A 21,898-nucleotide genomic window follows, 5' to 3' on the forward strand; every position below is an offset into this window, starting at 1 on the left:
CATTATGGAAGCACACCGCGCGCTGCTCAGCGTGATGGAGGTTATAGCTGATGAATTTGGCAAAAATCTATAGGTAGTACACACTAGTAAACACTCGAAAAAACTCCGCAACACGAGAGTGGGCAAAAACAATTATGGGCAATTAACTGCCGAAACCATGATCCGATTATGAGGCACGCCGTAGTAGGGGCCTCAAGGAATTTGTACCACCTTGGGTTCTTGGAATCCACCTAAATCTAAGTATGTTCTCGCCCCATTACAATGTGGCCATCGTGGCCGGGATTCGATAGAGTGGGCAAGGTCTCTACGATAACATGAAGGGCAGAGCCTTGCTAATTGAGGCATGAGCTGGTTGCCTAAGCCCAAAAGCATGCAGCAGGAAATGTTCACAGCGACATGAGACAGCTATATACTGCAGCGGAAATCCAGAGGCCACTCAGCATATCCTGATGGAATGAGAAGGGATTCACCCAGTAAGACCTGTAAGTAATGTGCACATTCTACAAGCCCTTCGAATTAAAGTGGATGAAAGCATCAACCGGCCAGTAGTCGAGATATCCCAGGCATGTTTAGAGTAATGGCGGAAAAAAAAAACACGAAAAAGTTTGGTACGGCCGGATCCATACACGTACTAGTTGCGGTACACTCTAGATAGAGAGTTTTAAAGAAGAGAAAGTAGATATGTATACTAAAATAGCAAGCAAGATGACTATTTGTGATCGCCGCGTTTCAAACGGGATACCAATCAATCATCCTCATCATCATCAACGTCATTTGTTTAATGCGGGCGACGTTCCTTGCTTGCTAACTTGGAGTGCTATGCAACGTCTGGCTAATATCTTTAGAGAGGAAAGCGGCAATTCAGGATTTTTATTTAGTGTAAAAAATAATGCCTTATGGTATTTAATGATAATGTTAAACCGGAAGTATCAACACAGGACCAAGGAATTCTTGGGGTAAAGGAATACAGTGATCATTATCTTCACTCTTCACCTTCTTCATCTCTATATATATGGTCATCATGACCAGCACGCCGGCCCTTTTGAAGTACAGCAGCTGCATCGCAAGTGGTTTAGGTTGCTTTAGATTCCATGGTCCTCTGCGACTTCGTGTTTCCCTGGAGCTTCGTCCAGGTCACCGCTCTCTTCGCCTTTCGGGCACTGTGGCCCAAGAAGAGTCACCAGGAGCTTCCGGCGTTAGCGTATCTGCCCAACTGGATACTCTGTAGTGGGCCGTCAGCAAACGGCAGCGCGACCTTGTAATGTTTGCTCGCCTCCGTTATGGCAATGCTGAAGACTCGCTAATCAGATATGACCGAGTAAGTTGATCACAACTCGGTCACAATTCGTTTATGACGATTATCAGAAGCTTCGAAACGTCGCCTTCTACCTCTCCGTCATTGTTAAGACTTGCTTTCTCAACCGCGAGAGCGCCTTGCCTGACTGGGTGGCATTCAGGCTTCGGCAGATTTTCGGCACCGAAAAGACACCACCTGAATATTATTAAATATTTCTAAATGTCCAGAAGGGTCTTTCTACCCCCTCACCCCAAGTTGAATAGGGCGCAAGCCGTTTCGCTTAGGCTCCTACAGACCAGCACATATCCGTGTCTGTCCGCTCTCCACGAGGCTTACCCCGGCATGTATCGCGACGACGCCTGCCCGTCCTGCGGCCAGACCTCCACGCTACCTCACATGCTCTGGGAGGGCGGGTCGACATACCCCAAGTTCATCAAGGAGGAGTGGGACTCGCTTCTGCGTAGCCCCGCTCTAGAAAAGCAAATCCTGGCCGTCCGGCGTGCCCGCGACCGGGCTGGTGGGCTAGGCCTCCGGTCCCGATGTGGGACTAGCCGGGTGCGCGTCTAGTTCGCGTCCTCGCCGGACCTACAATAAAGTTTATTCACACACTCACTCACTCACCACCTGAATATTTTTCGCCCCAGGAGTCTGTCCGAACCAAACAAAGATGACTACTACGCACTACGGATAGCACAAGCAATAACAATGGTTGCCCTCTCTGCCAATCCCGCAAGCTCGCCGTCAAACAAATTACATATTTCTCCTAAAAGGGGCACCACCTGCATTAACCAGAGGAAAATCCGAAAAGGTCTCAGAATTAAATTTAGTTGTGCCCTCGGTTCTTTACCCTCCAAGGCTGTTACTTAAGTGAAGTATTGTCCTAAAAAATGCATCGCTCTCTTAAATTCATATTCTCGCAGAACACTCCAAGGAATAACTTACTATAATTACTAATCAACTCGACAGCATAACTTTATCTCAACTGTAAGATACAGAACTTGAAAAATTTGTCGAAATTCGGGAGGAAATATTACTAGATAAATCCAGCAGAAAGCAGGACGGTCTCGAAACTACTCAATTTCTTTAGCCATTTAAGATAAATACTTGAAAATATAATTAATGCAGCTTCGATAATTACGCACACATCTCAACTTACTCCGTATCTACATGTTACCAATATGAACTCGAATGATAAAGTGATATCCCCAAGGCATATATTGGTATGGTATGTATGGTATGAATAACATCATTGGATCCTGAACGTCAACCCTAAGTTGTCACATATATTGGTTAGTATGTTTATTTCGCGCAGTTAAAATCAGCCAACGTATTAACAGTGCAGTAGGCTTCCTATGAAGCAAGTGTGAAAGCATGGACTTGTTTTCTTGGCGCAAATCAAGTTCATGAGCTTAAACGCACGTGCCGAGCCGTGCACTTGTGCCTTTACAGTGGTTTCTTCTACATTATACAAGAACCACCTCAGCTCTACGGTACATCACACAAGGTGTGCGAGAACATTGTGTGCGCTTGCGATTACATTTCTGAGCGTTGCTGGCGTCAGGCTGGATTTCCGGGCGTCATTAGGAATAAAAAGTCGGGAGATGCTTAAGCTTTGCCTTCCAGTGTGGAACACCGCCGATAGCATTCAAAGATCCCTGGCTGCTTCTCACGCTTCCCGGCAACTGCAACTTATGTAACTGCAATGTTTAGTGGGAAGCGTTGGCGTCGAACGCTATGCGCGCAATGAGCGTTCTGGTAGAAACGCGGCCTCTGGCGTGGGCCGATCCCGGAGGTAGTGCACAGCCGCGCCAAGAAAATGACATAATTTTCAGGTTTCTGACGCTGTTTCGCACTTTTAATATTTTAGTTTTAGAACATTTAACATAAGAGGTACGCACTATCGGTATTTTGTTTCATGGTGTTTGATTGTGGGCTGTCAGGCTCGAACTTCCATGGTATAAGTTTGTCAACACTGTAAGACAAGGCACGAGCAACTTCAGTGATGGAATATTGTGGCAGCATAACACGCTTATACCACAGAGTAACGTAGTAAACGACAAGAGCGGACACTCGAGCCGTTTCGCGGCCGAGCTATGGAGCTTCGCTGATTCCGCTATGTGGCAGAGCCTATCAAGAAAAATGCGGCTGTGACTGCGGCTGCGGCTGCGGCTAGCAGCTTGATAGGCGGCACGACCACTGGACCCGACCCAACATGTGCGAAGCCTCGTCAGACCGCTCCGCCGGGCTCTTTCTGTAAAATGCACCTGAGCCTCGTTGTTGGGCTCTTCTACCAGCGTCTGCTTGGTCGCCATTTCATGGTAAGGCCACAGCAAGTTCTTTTACGCGTTGTTAACGACCTATTCTCTTCGCATTTCGTCATGTCACTGTTAGAAGCATGAACGAGTTACGGCGGCCTTGCAGCCATGAACAGCTGCTGCCCATTTGCTAAGCTGACTTTCATTTCATATTCTTTTTATGCGCAGCAATGAGCGGTGATCCAAGCGAAAACAGCGATGTGGCAGCGTCCGAGCTGCGATGCACGTTCGATATAATGACGAAGTTAGAAAATAAAATAAAATGGTTCGTTAAGAAATATGGCCTACGAACCCATGCCGTTCGGGGCAGAGAGCTTTATGATACGTGCGGCGACTACTGAAAAAATATGGTGCTCTGCTTCTGCAAAAGCAATGTAGTCATTTCTAAAGCGGCACACGTGCAATATTTGCAGTATAGCAATAATGCGCTCTCTCCCAACCTCTGCAGGAGGCTATGTGCGCTCGAGCGTTGTTAGCTGTTCTGCATTGGGCTTAACATACGTGTTTTCATGTTTTAATTGTGTACGAAGACGTTACCGTAGAAAGGTCCTTGTTTCTTAGCCTTTATAACAGTGCTTCTTTAGCAAGAAAAAATAAAAATAAAATACGCATTGCATGAACGAATGCAGCATTTCCGTTATAAAGCTTTGCAGGCTCCAATTTTGCTTATACGAAGGAACGTAGCGTCTACATTCAATAGCTTTGAAGCCTCCAGTATTGCTTACCTTCTGTCTGTTATTCTATGTATTGCAGGAATCTCCACCATTTCCTGAAATTTACTGCACAGCCAAAGGAAATCACGCATACTCAAGTGCAAAATTCCAGGTATCAGAAGGTGATTACAAGGCTTCGAAGACAGCAGGTGAAGACCCCCAGCACAAAGTGCTTAATTGCAGCTCTTTAATGACGGACAGACTGGCTTACACATTCGAGATGAAGATGTTGGTGTGTGCTCAATCATTTTTGCAGCCATTTAATTTCGGCACGCTACCATTCACGTAATTTTGCTGCCCATTTCACCCTCCTTCGCAGAAGTACAAGAAAAAACGTCATATTTTTTTCCTTCTAGAACAATACCATTTTAAGCAAATTAATTGCGGTCCTGTATTTGCAGCTTTCTTTTTCATTATCTGGATAGTTGCAACACGTCTTCTATGTGTTTTGCTTGTGCAAAGTTATTGCCATCACGCCATTCATTTCCGCCTATTCTCCATTATACCGGTGTCACACGACCACTTTCAATCGCGAACAAGTTCGATCCGGATTGAAATTCGCAACTGATATTTACGCCATTGCGCAGCTTGCGCAAGAGAACCAATCGTGACTGAGAAATTCAAATCAGATTGGGCTTGATCGCTTTTAAAAGTGCGCCGTGTGACACCCGTATTACTTGCATTTCTCTGTTTCTTCCCGTTTTCATGTATCTGCCTCTTACAATCTTGCTGCAATAGATTGTCTGCTATTTTCGTGTTCTTGTCTGTGCAGCAAGTTCATTTATATTTAAGGAACACGGCACATTCATTTACAATAAACATATTGGCGTGAGTTACTAGACGTATAATATCATAAGCGATAAAGTTCTACTTCCTCAACAGTTGGCATGATTGCTGCGCTAAGTTACAATTCTGTGCAGCAACGCACCTCAGAGCGCGGCTGTACGGCCCGCAAACGCTTAGTTAAGTTACATTGTCTGTTTTTTTTTTTTTTTTTACTTCCGGTCTCTATCTCCTTCATCTTTTTCTGCCCATACCCCTTCCCCGTGCAGGGCTGTTGAGGTGCCCTCCTGTGAGAGACAGTTACGGCAGTGCACTTATCTCTTCCATTTCTCTTTAAAAATCACTTCACACGCGCTAAGTTAAGCTTGAAACGGCAAATATGAATTTAAATGAAACTACCATGAGTGAAACACCTTTGCGCGCTCGTCACCACAACATATAAACAGCGGCACAAGCGCCTGCATGAAATCACGCGATTTAAGCAAAAGTATGGGTCACAAAAAAAAAATACAAAAAACGAAACAGAAATTTGAGCCTCCGAGATTCGGCAGCATGCAGCGACCATCTTGGAGGCTGGTGCGTTTCGCCGATTCCGCTAGGTGCGCTGAGAGCCAAAGTCTGCCGCAGGCGCCTATGGGAGTGTCCGCTCTTTACGTGTACTATGTTACTCTATGCATATACGGCATCTCATCGAGCAAGGCATGGCACATACATATGCCGAAATATGTACGAAAATGTTTGCTCACTGGTAACGCCGCCGGCGCCGACACGATATTTTCAGAGACACGGGGCCCTTAATGCTTTAGCGTTAAAACAGCTGCCCGGGGGAAAGAATTGGATGTATTCTGCAGTACTTTGCAACAGCTGGAGCAGCGCGAACGTGTACGTTAGAACAAAAAGTAATAATTTATTAGGATGACACTTATTGACACTTATTGCGGACATATGTAAAGTAACGTGAAATATGAGCTCCGACACAGTGCCCGTGATGGAACTGGCCCCTGGACTACACGGCTTGAATGACAAGAGAAATACGAGTTTAATAACTACCAGTAATCTGAAAGTGTTTAGCTCTGCAACTTTTGGTATGTCTACGCCGCTGTGCAGTCTTGGGGGCCCCTTTTAGCACGCGCATTATATTTCAGCTAATGTGTGAAGCAACAGTATATTACCATTTTGTTACGGGTGAGCTTTCTTTAGCGTCTCACCACTGTTTCAAAGTAATCGCTTAGCTCAAGACGCGCCTGCATGTATTTCAAGTATACAGAATGTCGTCACGGGTTCAATAGCGAAAGAGAGTTATCTAATCAGATTGCACGCGTGAAGCGAATACAGACGTATACATTCTCGACCACATTTCATCGCCCGCGATTGCGTTGCAATGTACGACCATTCAAATCTGATGAACCGATGCCCTGATTCGTAGATCAAATTCAGAGAAGACCTATTTTGCGAGCAGCCATCGTTGTGCTTGGCGTGTTTTCTTTTCCAGAGCGAGCTCGCATTTATAATGACTTATATCCGTGATTCACTCTTTTAGAATTGCCTCGTTCTTCACATCACTACAACGTGACAGTATAGACGTGCTACATCTTTATTGAGTGAATACTGGGAAATGAACGCTGATTTCTGTTGCGTGTGCGTTTACCCATTCATAGAAATAATTTATTATTGACAACTGACTGTTTAATCTAAGAATTTCTAAATGACAGCAACCGGAACACTCACAGAAGGTCTCAAGAATAAAGAAAACCTAAATGCTTATTAGTTTGCTTTCGCCTCATGGCAACGAAGGAAATTTCAATAAAAATGTCCTTAGGATAATTAAAAGCCTATCCACTTGAAAACGTTTCATCTCAGTTCCCCCTTTGCAAGCTGATACCGACTTGACGGCGTTTCGTATTGTGGGTCCTTGACGTATGCCCAACTTTCGAACAAAGGGTCATTCCGAATTTTTCATTAGGGGAAGGCGTGTTTCCCTCTTGTCTTTCACTCCGGTTCACAACCACGCAAAAGACAGAAGTTCTGCGCGAGTAGCGTCGTTCGTCCAAACCCACGAGCTACCGCAACTCACTTCGCCTGTATCGCTGTCATTTAGGCTTGGATATATATATATACATATCAAAACGTTTATTTAAAAGAATGTTTTAAATCGACGCACCAGTAATCCGAAATAGCTGCCCTCGACAATGGCAGCTAGGTTACTTCCATTTTGTACTTTGTCCTGTGAGAGATGAGACAGGCCACCGACAAAAAAAGAAGTGCGACATACTAAAGAAAAGGGCAGATGATGGAAGTGCGAAAGGCAAGGTGTTTAACCATGGACTTACCCGATTGGCTACCGTACACATGAGGATGGAAAAAAGTTAATGCTAATTTAGCGGTAAATGCGAGAGAAATGCGGTAAGCATTACGTCGCACGTGCCTCTGTGAGTTCCCGGATCCATGATTTGTGCCACGTTTACTAAATTGCAGTGTTCAGTACTTCACTCAGCACAGGTCCTGCCTCTTCAAGGAGTGAACGATGGTGGGGTTTGGAGCATACCACCATGCATATATAAATATATATATATATATATATATATATATATATATATATATATATATTGTGGCAATTTATAAGCTATTCTTTGTCATCTGTACATGATCATCTTCATGTGGGGTTTATATGGGGTTCTTCTTCATCATCACTTGTGGGGCTGGCTCTGGAGTGTGATCCGTGCTGTGGGCGTGAACTGTTTGCCGCATCTTTGACGCGGAGTAAACGCCGTGATAACTGCTGTGTCACAAGTGGTGGAGGTGCGATGTATCTTCTGCAGCAAGCAAGTGAAGTGGTGCGTCATCTGCATGAAGTGAATAGGTCGTGTCGGTCATGTGGAGAACACGTTGCCCGCAGCAGATGGAGGCGGAGGCCGTAGAAAGAAAATCCTATCCCAATATGAGCTGCTGGGCACACGAACTTAGCACTGCAAATTGTACGTAATGCAGAAGTCCATCGATGTAAATACGAGCAGTGCACATGGCGATAGGTCGAATGGCGGCCCCTTGAGCAGCGAGTAGCGTAGGTCGATCATAGGGGGTGGTAACTTTCAGAAGTCGCGAACGCAATTCAAGGTGAATAACTGAAACACTAGCACCAGCGTCTGTCAAAGCTTCTACTTGTACACCTTCTACTACAACCAATAAATTGCACGGACGCGATGGAGGAATTTCTGTCCTGTCGTTCGATGCAGCTTTTCCTCCAAAAGCTGCATAATTCAGTTTTCCGGTCGACGATCGGCGAATTGAGAAGCAGGTCTCAGTGGGGACGTAGAGCGGCGAAGGGGTGGCGGCGAGCGGCGTCTCGCAGGACGGTACGTCTGAGCCGTCTCGGATGTCACAGTAGGCGATGGAGAGCGGCCGCGCGGTGGACCATAAGGACGGCGTTGGTCATGGAAGCTCCCTAGACGTTGGAAAGTAGCTCCGGGCGAAAAGTTATCCCGTTCGTATACGTCATATCCGCGACGCTCGTCTTGCTGGCGCTTGCGGCAAAAGCGTGCTATGTGGTCACGATAGCTGCAGTAGTAGCAGATGGGATGAGGAGGACGCCACTGGGGATAGCTGGTTTGGGTAGATGCGCTGGTAGTCATAGAAGCCATGTAGGCCGGTGTTGGTTTTGGAAGCATCGGTGGAACGATAACTGGATTAACTGCGGCTACTTGTGCGTACTTTGGTGGGGCCGTAGGGGTTAGAGGGTCCATGTACGCTGCACCAGCCATGGACGCCAATTACTCTTTGATAACGTCTCGCAGATTGGTAGCCGAGGCAAGAGAAGGCATAGGCCCTGCGGCTAAGCCAAGATACTGTAGCTGCTCTCGAATTATTGCGCGTATCATTGCTCGTAACGTAGGATCGTCGGCGGTAGTGTTTGCAGTGGTGTCTGGTTGCAGCCGTACTGATTCGAGTTCGTCAAGGCGCTGGCAAGTAGCGACGCTATCAGCGAGGGTAGCGGGGTTCTTGATGGCTAAAGCATTGAAAGCAATAGCTCCGATGCCTTTGAGGATGGGGCGAACCCTGTCAGATTCGGTCATGGCCGTGTTCACGCGCCGACAAAGAGCAAGCACATCCTCGATGTACGACGTATAATATTCACCGGGTTGTTGCTTGCGGGTGTCGAGCGTCTTTTTTGCGAGGGCGGAACGAACAGCCGGTGTGCCGAAAATTTTGGTGGCGGAGCTGCTGTTTGAAAGTGCCCCACTTCGTGAAATCAACCTCATGGTTGAAAAACCAAGTCTTCGCTACTCCTGTCAGATAAAAGGCGACGTGACGTAGCTTGGACGCATCGTCCCAACGGTTAGCCGAACTCACTCGGTCATAGCCGTCCAGCCAATCCGCAACGTCTTCATCGCGAAGTCCAGCAAACAGATGGGGATCACGCTGGTGCCCACTGACAACCCAATACGGAGAGGCTCGGGTAGCCGAGGCCGAGACGGTGGAAGTAGGAGTGCCTGTTGGCTCGTCCTGCGACATGCTGGTGGACAGCTGGCACAATGGGCGACCCGATCGAAGCTCCAGGAGGTTGAGCGGGGAGTCAGATGACGGAGGACCGATGAGCACACTCCACCACTTGTGCTGCCTCCACACGACAGCACGAGATGCCTCCACACGACAACAAATCCTTCCAATCTCATCAGCTTGCCGACTCTTACTGTCGGCGTATCATAGACCACCTTCAAGGAACTTCGCGCGTGCCTAACTCCCGCCTTCGTCGACAGCTGACAGAATTTAAAATTGACAACCGCGTCCTATACCGTCATGTCTATCACCCTGACGGTCAACGCTGGGTTCCTGTCCTGCCACGCTCTCTACGTGCTCATGTCCTGCAGGCTCCTCAGGACGACATGACGGCTGGTCACCTTGGTTTCCAGCAAACCTATGACCGCATCAAAGGTCGCTTCTACAGGCCTGGATTGTCCGCCAGTGTAGCGAGGTATGTCGCTTCATGCGCCCTATGTGAGCGTCGAAAGCTCCCTGCATCAGCTCCAAGCGGACAACTGCAACCGGTTCCTTGTCCGTCGCAACTATTCGAGGTCGTTGGCATTGACCTGTATGGTCCTCTTCCTGTGACTCTCACCGGTAAACGATGGAGGTGACAGCCGTTGATCACTTGACACGCTACGCCGAAACAACTTGTGTGAGTTCTGCCTCAGCCTCTGAAGTTGCTGCATTCATACTTCAATCCTTAATACTGCGTCATGGTGCTCTTCGCGTCCTCCTGAGCGACCGTGGAAAAGCATTCCTCTCGCAACTACTAGACGAAGTACTCAGAGCCTCCGGAACCACCCACAAGACTACCACCAGTTACCATCGGCAAACCAGCGGACTCGCAGAGTGATTTCATCGCACGCTGTCAGACATGCTAGCCATGTACATCGAACCGGATCACAGAAACTGGGACGCAATTTTGCCATTCGTGACTTTTGCATATAATACCGCCGTTCAACGCACGACCGGTTACCCGCCATTCTACCTTGTCTATGGTCGTTCGCCCTCTTGCTGTATTGACGTCTCTTTCTTCGCGCCAACTCTCCATCAATGTCCATCCTCCTGTGAAGAATATGTGTCCCGCATTCTGCGTTGTCGCCAGCTCACCCGCATCAACACCGAAGCACGGCAACAGGACCGCAAGCAGCATTACGACACCTCTCATCGCGTCGTGTGCTTCCGCCCTGGCGAGGAAGTGCTACTCCGGACACCAGTTCGTACTCCTGGCTTGTGTGACAAGTTTCAGCTTCGGTTCATCGGCCCCTACAAAGTCTTGGAGCAGGCTTCTCCGGTTAACTATCGCGTGGTACCGGTTACTGTTCCAAATGACCGCCGTTACCACGCCGCTGAGGTTGTCCACGTTTCCCGTATGAAGCCTTTCAGGAGGCGTTTGCCGCCCCTTTGAATTGCGGCCAGGATGACCGCTCTCGTGCGAGGGGACGTTAGTGTGGGAATTTATAAGCTATTCTTTGTCATCTATATATATATATATATATATATATATTAATTTATTTAATTATTTATTTATATACACTTTTCTAAGCGGTCCCATCTCCTCTCTACCTCTCCCACGTGACCAGCTTGCAACACTTCACACGCTTACACTTTGACAATCCTAATGCTAAGTATCAAAATATAAACAGAGAGATAGGAGGAAGGAATGAAGAGGTAGCGAGAGTGAAACCTGCAGTAAACACAGTACAGGCACTTTCAAGAAGCACACTTGCTCTTTTGTGGCCTTGTGAATCGAATAATGCTTAGAACAAGTTCCCAAGATATTTTTCTCCTATAGCGGTGTGCATTCGAACCGGGTAATAGTTGCTCACGGAGCAGAGTGCTGAGTGTGGAAGTGGCAGAAAAGGTGCTCTATACTGTCTCGTCAGCCACGGAAAATTGCATGCGCGCTGCTGGACATTCCTAGAAAACTGTATATGCGACGTCCAGCCATATGCAACACAGCAGCATTGTTTTGCGATGACAAATTCCAGGTGACGAGACGCTATCTTTTGCAGAAATTGAGGGTTAAATGAATGAGTGAATGAATTCACTAAAGAAAAAGGAGAACCGAACGTCGGTGGAAGCACGTCTCCATACATTGGGAAAGGGGCGAGGTACAAAAAGAGAAAGAGGAAATGGGTATGTTTTGAGGTACAAAGAGAGAAAGAAGAAATGAGTACGTTTTGAGTGACAAAATTTCTGCCGCAAGGCTTCGCCTATTAAACGCTGAAATAAAGACGTATAAAAATGAGTCCAGGTGGCAGACGAAGTCGCAGTTAAAGATCGAGAGAATATAAGCGGCAATTTCTGAGACCAGTTTAATTTCAGTGTAGATGTGCGATGTAGCGAGCACATGATTGGAGTGACCGCCCAGCATGCGTCCTTTGTGGTAGTGTAAGCACCCGCCGTTCTTGGTAATTAACGTTTACCAAATATCAATCTTGGCAATTACTTATTCATCGGCCATACCTCGCCGCGTATCCCTTAGTGACAGCCTCTGCGAATTACAGCTGTGCTGTCGCGACAACTTGCGACCACACTGTGTCTCTTGCGGTTACGATTCCCATACTCGTCACCCTTGCGTATGCAGGAATACAGTAAACATCGGTTTACTGCACAGGTTAGAGAACAGATAGTCTAGAACAGCGTTTCTCACCTTACATCTGTTCAACGCAAGCACCTTTGCAGTATGTTGCGGTGCGCGTCGCTTCAAAACAAAAGAGAGTTATAGCTCAGCCAGCCAGCAGGCCAGTGTGCTAGCGCAGACGCCAGTGCGCATGCGCGGTACAACATGCGCAGTGGCGTCTACGGTGGTCCGCTGTGGCCGGTGGCTCGCTGAGCTATTACTTTCTGAGCTATAAATATGCGAACGCAAACATAGCAGCTCGGTAGAAGACAAGGTGCCGTCTTGGGCCGCATGCCAAACATAACCAAGCCAACAATCTATCAGCTACCATGCTGTCGCGTCTATGCAGGGAGGTGATATACTTAAAAATTCTGGGGTGTCAGTCCCAGCCGCCCCCTACGGGGGCGCGTGAAGCCGTCGGCGGCCATATTGCTAGTGGAAAAAGAGCGCGGTTCCCTAATATATATATATATATATATATATATATAGCCATACCGTAAGAAGCCAACAAACACTGACACCAAGGACAACACAGGGGAAATTACTTGTGCTTAATAAATGAAATAAACAAACGATAAATCAATGGTAATTAAAGTGGATGAAAATACAAGTTGCCGCAGGTGGAAACTGAACCCACAACCTTCGCATTTCGCGTGTGATGCTCTACCAATTGAGCTACCGCGGCGCCGTTTTCCCATCCACTTTCTTGGGCATTTATGTGTCCTAGTAGAACCCTGGGAGTGTTAGCCAGCGCCTAAGCTAAGGCGACCCACGATCTGCACGCAGCCGCAAGCCTACATGCGCTCCAATGAGATTAACCTGCCAAAGTTAAGGTGATGTGTCAGCTGGCGGCTCAAGCGATCTTTGCCTTTTTTTCGTTTCTGCGTCCGTTCTGCCTGCGTCTGCGACAAAAACGATAAGTGGGAAGGCAGATAAACCGAAAGTGGTGGACGGAGGTGGTAGCGTAAAGGTTAGCGTGCCAATCTCCCAAATGCAGGGTGCTGCGAATACATGGGCTCAAATCCCGGTGGTTTGTTTGTGAAGACCGCTTTCTGTGCTCTCTGATGAAGGCGAACCTCAGAATAAGGCGTCAGCCAGACGTCAACGGTCGCCGTCAACGTAACAGAATAAGTGGACGTGCAAGGTCACACCTAAATCCGAAAGTATATTCAGAGGAAATACAGTATAGTCCTGTCGGCAAAAAAAAAGTGTTGAGTAAAGATCGGTGTTGTTGAGCGAGGCTGTAGAGCGATAATGTCACCATACACAGGACCACGCTCCAATCCCGGTGCTCAGCGAAAATTTGCATCGACAGCATGTCAACTAGCGCGTAATTGATACTTCATTAAGGTCATTGCGTGTTTGTGTTGTGTCTAGCAGGAGCGAGTAGTGTCAGAGATGACACTGAAAAGGAGGCGGTTCGCGAAGTCTGCGAAAAATACCTGAGGATAGCCATATAGAACGTCCACGCCGTGTTGAAGATAGCCTGCGACTTCAATTGCTGAGGTCGCCAGAAAGGCTTGAGCGGTAGCATACCGCTGGGCCGAATTCGGCAACCACAGCGATAGAGACACACTTTGTGGAAGTAAACAGAGGAAAGCGACCTAGCGAGTTGGCCGGCCTTCTCGAGCTGTGGCATAGCTTGAAAAAAGAATGTGGCGAAGTATGACGCACAACATAGTATATGACAACCCAAATGATTCGGCGTAGTCATACCTGCGCGACACGCCATGGTGACCTGCCACCAAGACATCATGAAGTTGCAGCGATGACAGTTCTCATTGGGTGCTTGAGAATAAAAACGAGCACATCAGAGACGCCCTAGGGACGTTTCTACGGTTCAAGAGCAGATCCCCCCCCCCCCCCAAAAAAAAAACACGAAAATAAGATTGCGAATAGGGGCATCATATGATCGAGTACTACGGCGCGTGTTGATCTTGTTCAGGATGACTTCAACTTTTCGTCTGATGACTTTTATTTCTGAGAAAATGAGTTGATGTTACGCTTATTTGCATCACAATGGCGGGCGTAATCAGGCAAACATTGACAGCATTTCATTAGAGGGTGCCTGACTACTCTGTAGAGATTACGTACAACGATAACAATAAACAACACAGAAAGCGTCGCGTACATGTATAACACTGTACATACACTGTATATACACTGTACATGTACAGTGTATAACAGCTGTGTCTTACCAGTACTCACGTACGGGGCAGAAACCTGGAGGCTTACGAAAAGGGTTCTACTTAAATTGAGGACGACGCAACGAGCTATGGAAAGAAAAATGATAGGTGTAACGTTAAGGGATAAGAAAAGAGCAGATTGGGTGAGGGAACAAACGCGCGTTAATGACATCTTAGTTGAAATCAAGAAAAAGAAATGGGCATGGGCAGGACATGTAATGAGGAGGGAAGATAACCGATGGTCATTAAGGGTTACGGACTGGATTCCGAGGGAAGGGAAGCGTAGCAGGGGGCGACAGAAAGTTAGGTGGGCAGATGAGATTAGGAAGTTTGGAGGGTCAACATGGCCACAATTAGTACATGACCGGGGTAGTTGGAGAAGTATGGGAGAGGCCTTTGCCCTGCAGTGGGCGTAATCAGGCTGATGATGATGATGATGACATCGAATCGCACATACGTGGGATCCACATAATTTTTTTACTATCAATTTACGTGCTTAAAAATGGCGCTCATTAATGCAATATTTCCATAGCATGTAAACGGACGACGACAAAGAGAAAGTTTGCTCAATTCTTTTGTCGCGACTTTTGCGTCCAGGTGCAACATATGCATGTATAAATCTTGATACATAAGCATATCTCGATTCGCAGCTGCGCCGGTAGCCCATGTGCGGATAGCAAGGTCGCTAGAGAAATATTTGGGGGCATCTTAACGAAATCGATAGGTCAAAATCAAAAGCCGTCCACGACGGTGTCTCTCGTAGACACTGTGCGATGTTCGGACATTAACAATGTGTGCCGACCGAAGAAATGCTGCCACGAAGTACTTCTGACTTTAACCTAACTTGTGTACTTCGTAGCATCAGAGAGACAAAAATGAAAAGGAAAACAAAAAAAGAAAGAAAAAGAACCGTATCAAAAGCACAGAATCAATCATCGCTCGTCGCGACGAAACGTTCTCAGGATGAGAAGTCCTTTCCAGACGACGAGCGGCTATGTTTTATCAAGAAGACTGATAACGCCGGCGGGACAAGCATTGTGGCGGAGTTCAATGCGCAGGGGTAGCTTTTACTTATCTTATTTTTGTTTTGTTGACGTCATCACGCGTCGCCGCGGGAAGTTTGAAAAGTTTAAGGTCAGTACGCTACATGGTGGCACTCACGCGAACTATACCGTCGTCTCCACAATATCGGGATACGATTGCTCGCACCGTAACAAAAGAGTGCGCGCAAAGCTGCATTTCGTACCAGAAACTTGCTTCAGACCAAAGCTAAATTAAAGTGACCGTTTTATTTTTCATGGAGGTGTGTACCTGCTGCAAAAACAGGTTCTTGTCATACAATAAAAGCGAAATGAGCTGGCTGGGAAGCGACCAACGTGTAAAGGGAAAACCGATGCGTTCAAGAAAGTAAATATACGACTTCTAAATGAGCGGAATCGGCAATCAGGATGTGTGCACAAAAAAAAAACATCAGATTTCAGTGTGCCCTTACTATCTATGAATTCGTAAGCTCCGTTAACAGCAGCCGCGATCGAATAGGTCTCATTTTGCAGCTACGCTGTTCTGTGTCACAACTTCAGTGGCTTTCTTGATGACCGACGCCGGAATCCTACGCCAGACATCCGTTATCCTTGCCTTGAGTTAATCTGACGTCATCGTGTCGATCATGTACGCGCAATGTTTCACATAGAAAGAAATCGAGTGGAGAGCGGTGAGGTGACCTAGCCAGCCAATTTACAGGCCCACTCCTTCCATTCTATTGTGCGTGAAAAGTCGCATCCAGCCAGGTACGTGCTCGGCTGATGCTGTGTGCTGGTGCTCCATCTTGCTGATACCACAGAAGTGGAAGACGTGACCGCGGGACTTCGCTGAGAAACTCATCCACCACTCCTTCAAGGATTTCGTTCACGTAACGCTGTCCAGTCAGTATGTGGTCGAAGAAGATGGGGCCGATATAGCGCTGGCGTAAATTCCAAACCACATATTGAGTGACCGCTTGTACTGATGCCGATTACATTTTATCCGGTGTGGATTGAAGTCCATCCAATACTGTGCATTAGGCAAGTTTTCCTACGCGTTTCGGCGAAAATTGTCTTCATCTGTGCACATGACGTTGCTCAAGATGTCCGGTGACTCATCGGCTTTTGTGATGATCCAATTCGAGAAATCTAGACAAATCTACAGGTCCCCTATCTTCTAAGAATTGGTGGTGGTTAAGGTGGTATGGGTGAAAGGCCGTCATTTAGAATCTTCCAAACTGATTACTTGGAAATTGGTAGCTCGGCGGCCACATCCCGCACGCTAGCTGATGGTTTGAGGCCATAAATGCTAGAACATCCATTCGTTGGCTAGGACTCAAAGATTGAGTACTCCGCCGCTGTTTCTTTAAGCTGCCAGTTTGTCCCAAGTTTTCACCAATTCTGATGTCGCCGCGTTTGGTCTACCGCCGCACTTCCATGACTGATATATCTATATTTAGGGCCTTCCTCTAGTTGTCGTTTGCAGCTCCCAAGGCAAGGATCATTACCTTCTGCTCATCAGAGAGAGAGAGAGAGAAAACTTTATTTTGTCCATTTAGGGTTTAGCGTTCGGTCTTCGTCTCCATCGCTGCAGACGCTTGACCTTCTTAGCAGGGTTGGGCCCCTAGTCCAGGGCTCCACTGAGCCGCGCTGCTTCGCTTGCGTGCTGCACCATTGCCCTTTGGGCGGCGAGCTCGCAGCTGGTGAGCCGGATCTCCCACTGCTCCGCACTCGGGGTTTTGTGTTGGTTGAATGTGTAGTTACGTTTGCACTCCCAGGTTATATGGTAAAGCGTGGGGGTTGCCCCGCACTACGGGCATGTGTTCCTAAATTGTGCAGGATACATCTTGCTTAGTATATGTAAGTTAGAGAAGGTTCCCGTTTACAGCCTCCGCCAACTAGCTGCTTCTTGCTGTGTTAAGGCTTTGTGTGGCGGGGAGTATCTAATTCTCTTGCCTCTGTGGTAGTTCAGTAAATCTGAATAGCCGATCTCCACGGTGAAGTGCTGTCCCAGGGCGTGTGGCCGCTCGACTCGGTACGTGATCTCGCGAGCCAAGCTGTCTGCCCTTTCATTTCCTTCTATCCCCGTGTGTGCCGGAATCCAGATTAGTTTTGGAGTTGCGGTGTGTCTGAGGTGTTCTGCCTTGCGGAGGATAGCTAAGACAGCCCTGCAGATTGTACCGTTTCTGTAGTTCTTGCATGTCTCTTTTGAATCCGTTAAAATGACCATTGATTTGTCTTTTCGGTAGCCCTCAGCCGCCGCCAGCGCAACAGCGACCTCCTGCGCTTCCACTATCCTGGCGCTACGTGTAGTTGCGCAGGTGATTATCTTGCCTGCGTTGTCAATCACTACCGAAGCTGCCTTAATGTAATTTGTATGTCTATTCCATGGATACAGTGTTGCATCCATGAAAACCATGTTTTCTAGTTTGGCTAAATGCCTTTCCACATAATCTGCCCGCGCCTGCCTTCTGGCCGCGTGGAGATTTGGATCCATGTTTTTCGGAATGGGATTGACCTGCAGGGTCTGACGGATCTCGTCGGGTATATCGGCGGATCGATCGAGATGCCTTCTTGGGTCGCGACCTAACCTTGTCAGGAGCGCTCTTCCCGTAGCCGTGTCTCTGAGTCGGTGAACCTGTGCTCCAACCCGTGCTTCTGCCGGTTCAGCGATGGTGTTACTAATCCCTAGCTATAGCAGCTTGTCGTTCGGTGTGTTTCTTGGTAGGTGGAGTGCCGTCTTGTAGGCCTTGCGCAGGATTGTCTCTGCTTGTTCCGTTTGGCTCTTGATCATGGGGTGGTATGGCAGCGAGTAGATTACCCTGCTGAATATGAGGCTTCTGACAGGTTTTAACGTGTCGCCTGCTTTCATCCCATGACTTCTGTGGGAGGCTCTGGTTATCATTCTGCCTACCTGTTCAGCCGACTTGCTGAGCAGGCTGAGTGTGTGGCTGCATTTCCTGCTTGCTTGTAGCCACATTCCCAGGACTCTTATCATGTTCCTCTCCGGGATGTTTTGCCCCTCCAGTTTCCCCTCGAGTGGTGCATCAGTGGGGTGCCTTTCTACCCTCAGTAGCTCAGACTTCTCTGTAGAGCAGGTTAGTCCTCTTTCCTTCACGTATCTTTCTATGCAGTTTGCTACTTGTTGTAGCTTCTCCTGTTTCTCCCCCAGGGATCTATGGTTCACCCAGACCGTGATGTCGTCAGCGTACATCGCGTGCTGGATGCCCTGGATTCTGCTGAGTCTTTCTGCTAGTCCGATCATCGCCACGTTAAAGAGTATGGGCGAGATGACCGAGCCTTGGGGTATGCCTTTGCTTGGGGTGGTGAAGACATCACTCCTCAACTCCCCTAGTCAAGGTGCTTTTGACAACGTCAGCCACGTCGCTATAATGGAGAGGCTAAATAACACTAACTGCGGGAGAAGAATCCATGACTATGTCAAAGACTTCCTCACCAAAAGAACGGCTCATCAGAGAAAAACATCGCAACTGGGATGAAAGAAAATGCACCTTCAAACCTTTACACTGATGTGGTCAATTCGCTTTTGTGGTGATAGTTTTTGTGGCAAAAAGAAAAACAAATATCCGTGCACTTTATCTCCGCTAAGACAACAGCTATCACAGCTTATTTCTAACTCCAAACGCGAGTTCTTACTTCGGCCTGGGCGCGGCGGAGAAGGCACCAGCTCGATCGTGATGTTTTTCAATATTTCCTTCATTTTGTTCTGGCTAACTGAGAAGGAACCTCTTCGAGGGCGCTGGTATATGTTGCGGGCGTGGGGGAGCGCAGCCACGTGGTATTCCTCATATTTCGTGAGGTTTATTTATCAGTCGGAAAACAAATGAGTTCGCAATTAGTATGTCGCTGTAGATACCGTAATTAGGCGTCCCTTGGCTATGCCTTCAAATGCCTCATTTGCACTTTGACAATTAGGATAGTACGTGTCGAGTTAGATAATTACAATTACCTAATAAAATATCATAACGAAACAATTACTGGCAGCTACTCAATTGTACTGTAAACAATATGCACTAGGTTTTTCTTCGAGTAACGCATGGCTATTCTTTTTAATCTTCGTCTATGATAGTTAACTGGGACACCCTGTATATATTTATGACTTTTGCATGCAACTGACGATGTTTAAATCCCTTATAAATGTTGTAAATTATTATAAATGTTATTTTTTTAGGACTCGTTAGCATTACTTATTGGAAAGAGAAGCAATGCTGGGACAAACAACATTCACGTGAATTTCCCACAACATGAATAAAAGACTGCTGAAGGGTTCACTGAAGTCTATTGGTTTTTTTCATGGTCAAAAAAGCACGCAAAGCAATTTGAAGCGTGGTGAACATATAGCAACATATTCATTCTCTAGGCATAGGTTATCCATACCTTTAGAAATAATGTTTAATTCGGTACCTTGATCTCGTTCAAAAATATAATCAACATTGCTCTGTGTGTATATGTAAATGTATTGTGCGCGTGCATGCTATCTACAGTTGAAATTTAAAACAATTTTGGAGTGAGAAAATATGGATGAGGCAGCCACCGCTAGTGCTTCTAGTGCGCTTGTTCTCGTATTGTAAGGATTTGCAGAAATAAAGCAAAGTATGAATTAAAAGCCGTGCAAGTCCGCGCCAACCACGCTGCAGTAAGCTAATAGGCGCAGTAAAATTTCAGTTGAAATAAATGGTCGAAGAAATTCAAAAGAAACCTCAAATGATGTGGGAGACAGAGATCTGGTAATGACACTTTAGGTTTGGGTATGATGGGGGGGGGGGGGGGGGGAGGGCTTCGGCATCGCACGGAGGGGGCTCAACCCTCCCCTCCCTCCCCCCGCACGGAAAACTACGGAGGGGGCTCGGAGTGGGCTCGGGCTCGGAGCCCCGGCGTAGTCGGCGCCTGTACGTGCATGACAACTCTCTCCCGAGTATAGCATTCCACTTCCAAGCAGTGCACACGTGAACGTTACATGCAATTCTCTCTATCGTTCTCATTCGTAGAATGTATCAGCGAGAAAAACAAACATTTTCTAAAGGCGTTTGAGACACCCGTCATGTCTGTGACCTGTTGGGAGAAGAGATCATAGCACCCCGAAAGAGATTCAGGTTAGGCCAATTTTCGCTAGCATAATCATTCAAATGAGGGAATTAGCTTCCAATCATGCTTATACAATTACATAAACTAAACGGAAACGATCAAGAGCAAAATATCGCACCGGCGAGTTATTAAACCTCAAATATGCCGTAAATATAAACGAGCAGACCACAAGTTTAAGCGGCTTCAGGCTGTGTACTCACGTTTTCCGAGTTCGCTCTGCAATTTACCACGGCGAACTCCAGCAGAGAATGATGGCAAGAGGCTTTTTCTCCTCACTTTATTTGTTATAACCACTCTAGCTTATCGCCACTTTTATACGTCGCACCTGTAAACCAGCACATGCCTTCCGTGGGCAAACTGACTGCTTTGCACGTGCAGTGAACTCTCAAACCAAAGACATCAGGCGCATATTCAATGGAGGATCACATGCTGCTGTCGTGATACTTTGCTATTTATTTAGTTCATTGCTACGCCGAGCGTCAAGTCTACAGGTCAATGTCTAACATTAATTATGACGTTCTGGAAAGGTACAGACGCTTACAAGACTTGCCTTAGAACAATTTCGCGTAGTAATTTGAGGAACGATGTCTTTATTTGCAGTTAGTGATAACACCTCAGAAATATGTAGAATCGAGAAAGACAGAGCAGGTGCCGAATGTGGAAATTTATTTATACGGGCGCTGTAACCAATGGAAACCATAAATGCTTTACACTATAGGTGTTTTCCTAACAACAGGAATGCTCAGAATTTTTCTGCGCGATGAACTACTGAATAAGGCCTCTTAACCACGTAATGTACGTCCGCAATCTTAATTCAAGGAAAAGCACCAGCGAGCGCAGAGATAGCCTTTTACTTTCACTAATACAAGAATACAGGTCTTTTGTACAGTGCTCTAAAATTCCAAAAGCAGGAAATAAAACAAACTGGGCTCAAATACTGTTGCAGGAGAAGAGGATGCCAATAAAGTGGTGTAATACGAAATAGAAATGGTAAAACTTGAACAGGCGTCTTTGTATTCCATGAAGGCAAAGAATTAGAATCACGCGTAAAAGCGCTTGTAGATGTGACCAGTATAGCAGGAAAAAAGAGTGATGAGCCAACTAGTGCCAGTAAAAACCTACGAGTGAATTTCGGGTGCGTGGCTTTCGTAAAAAAAGTATTGAGGGGTGCATCACAAAATTGTGGACACATGTGAGGACGAAAGTAAAACCAAATGAATATTCGCTTACCTCTATACGCGATAAAAAACGTAACATTTTGGAAGCACACCACGCTTTGCTCTGCTTGAGGTAGGTTACAGCTGATGAATTTTGCAAAGAAGTACACTCGAA

At 46.9% G+C, this 21,898-nt stretch overlaps 1 protein-coding gene across 1 annotated transcript in view; it reads right to left on the bottom strand.

The window, feature by feature from the left end:
• LOC126523455 (uncharacterized) overlaps positions 1-20,913 on the bottom strand; it is a 95,720-nt gene extending 74,807 nt beyond the window's left edge. Inside the window, exon 1 of the mRNA XM_055066846.2 lies at positions 20,767-20,913. The gene's annotated coding sequence lies outside the window, so the exon portion shown is untranslated. The remainder of the gene's footprint in view (positions 1-20,766) is intronic.
• Between the last annotated feature and the right edge of the window lie 985 nt (positions 20,914-21,898).

The sequence above is a fragment of the Dermacentor andersoni genome, chromosome 6, assembly GCF_023375885.2.
Source record: "Dermacentor andersoni chromosome 6, qqDerAnde1_hic_scaffold, whole genome shotgun sequence".
NCBI lineage: Eukaryota > Metazoa > Arthropoda > Arachnida > Ixodida > Ixodidae > Dermacentor > Dermacentor andersoni.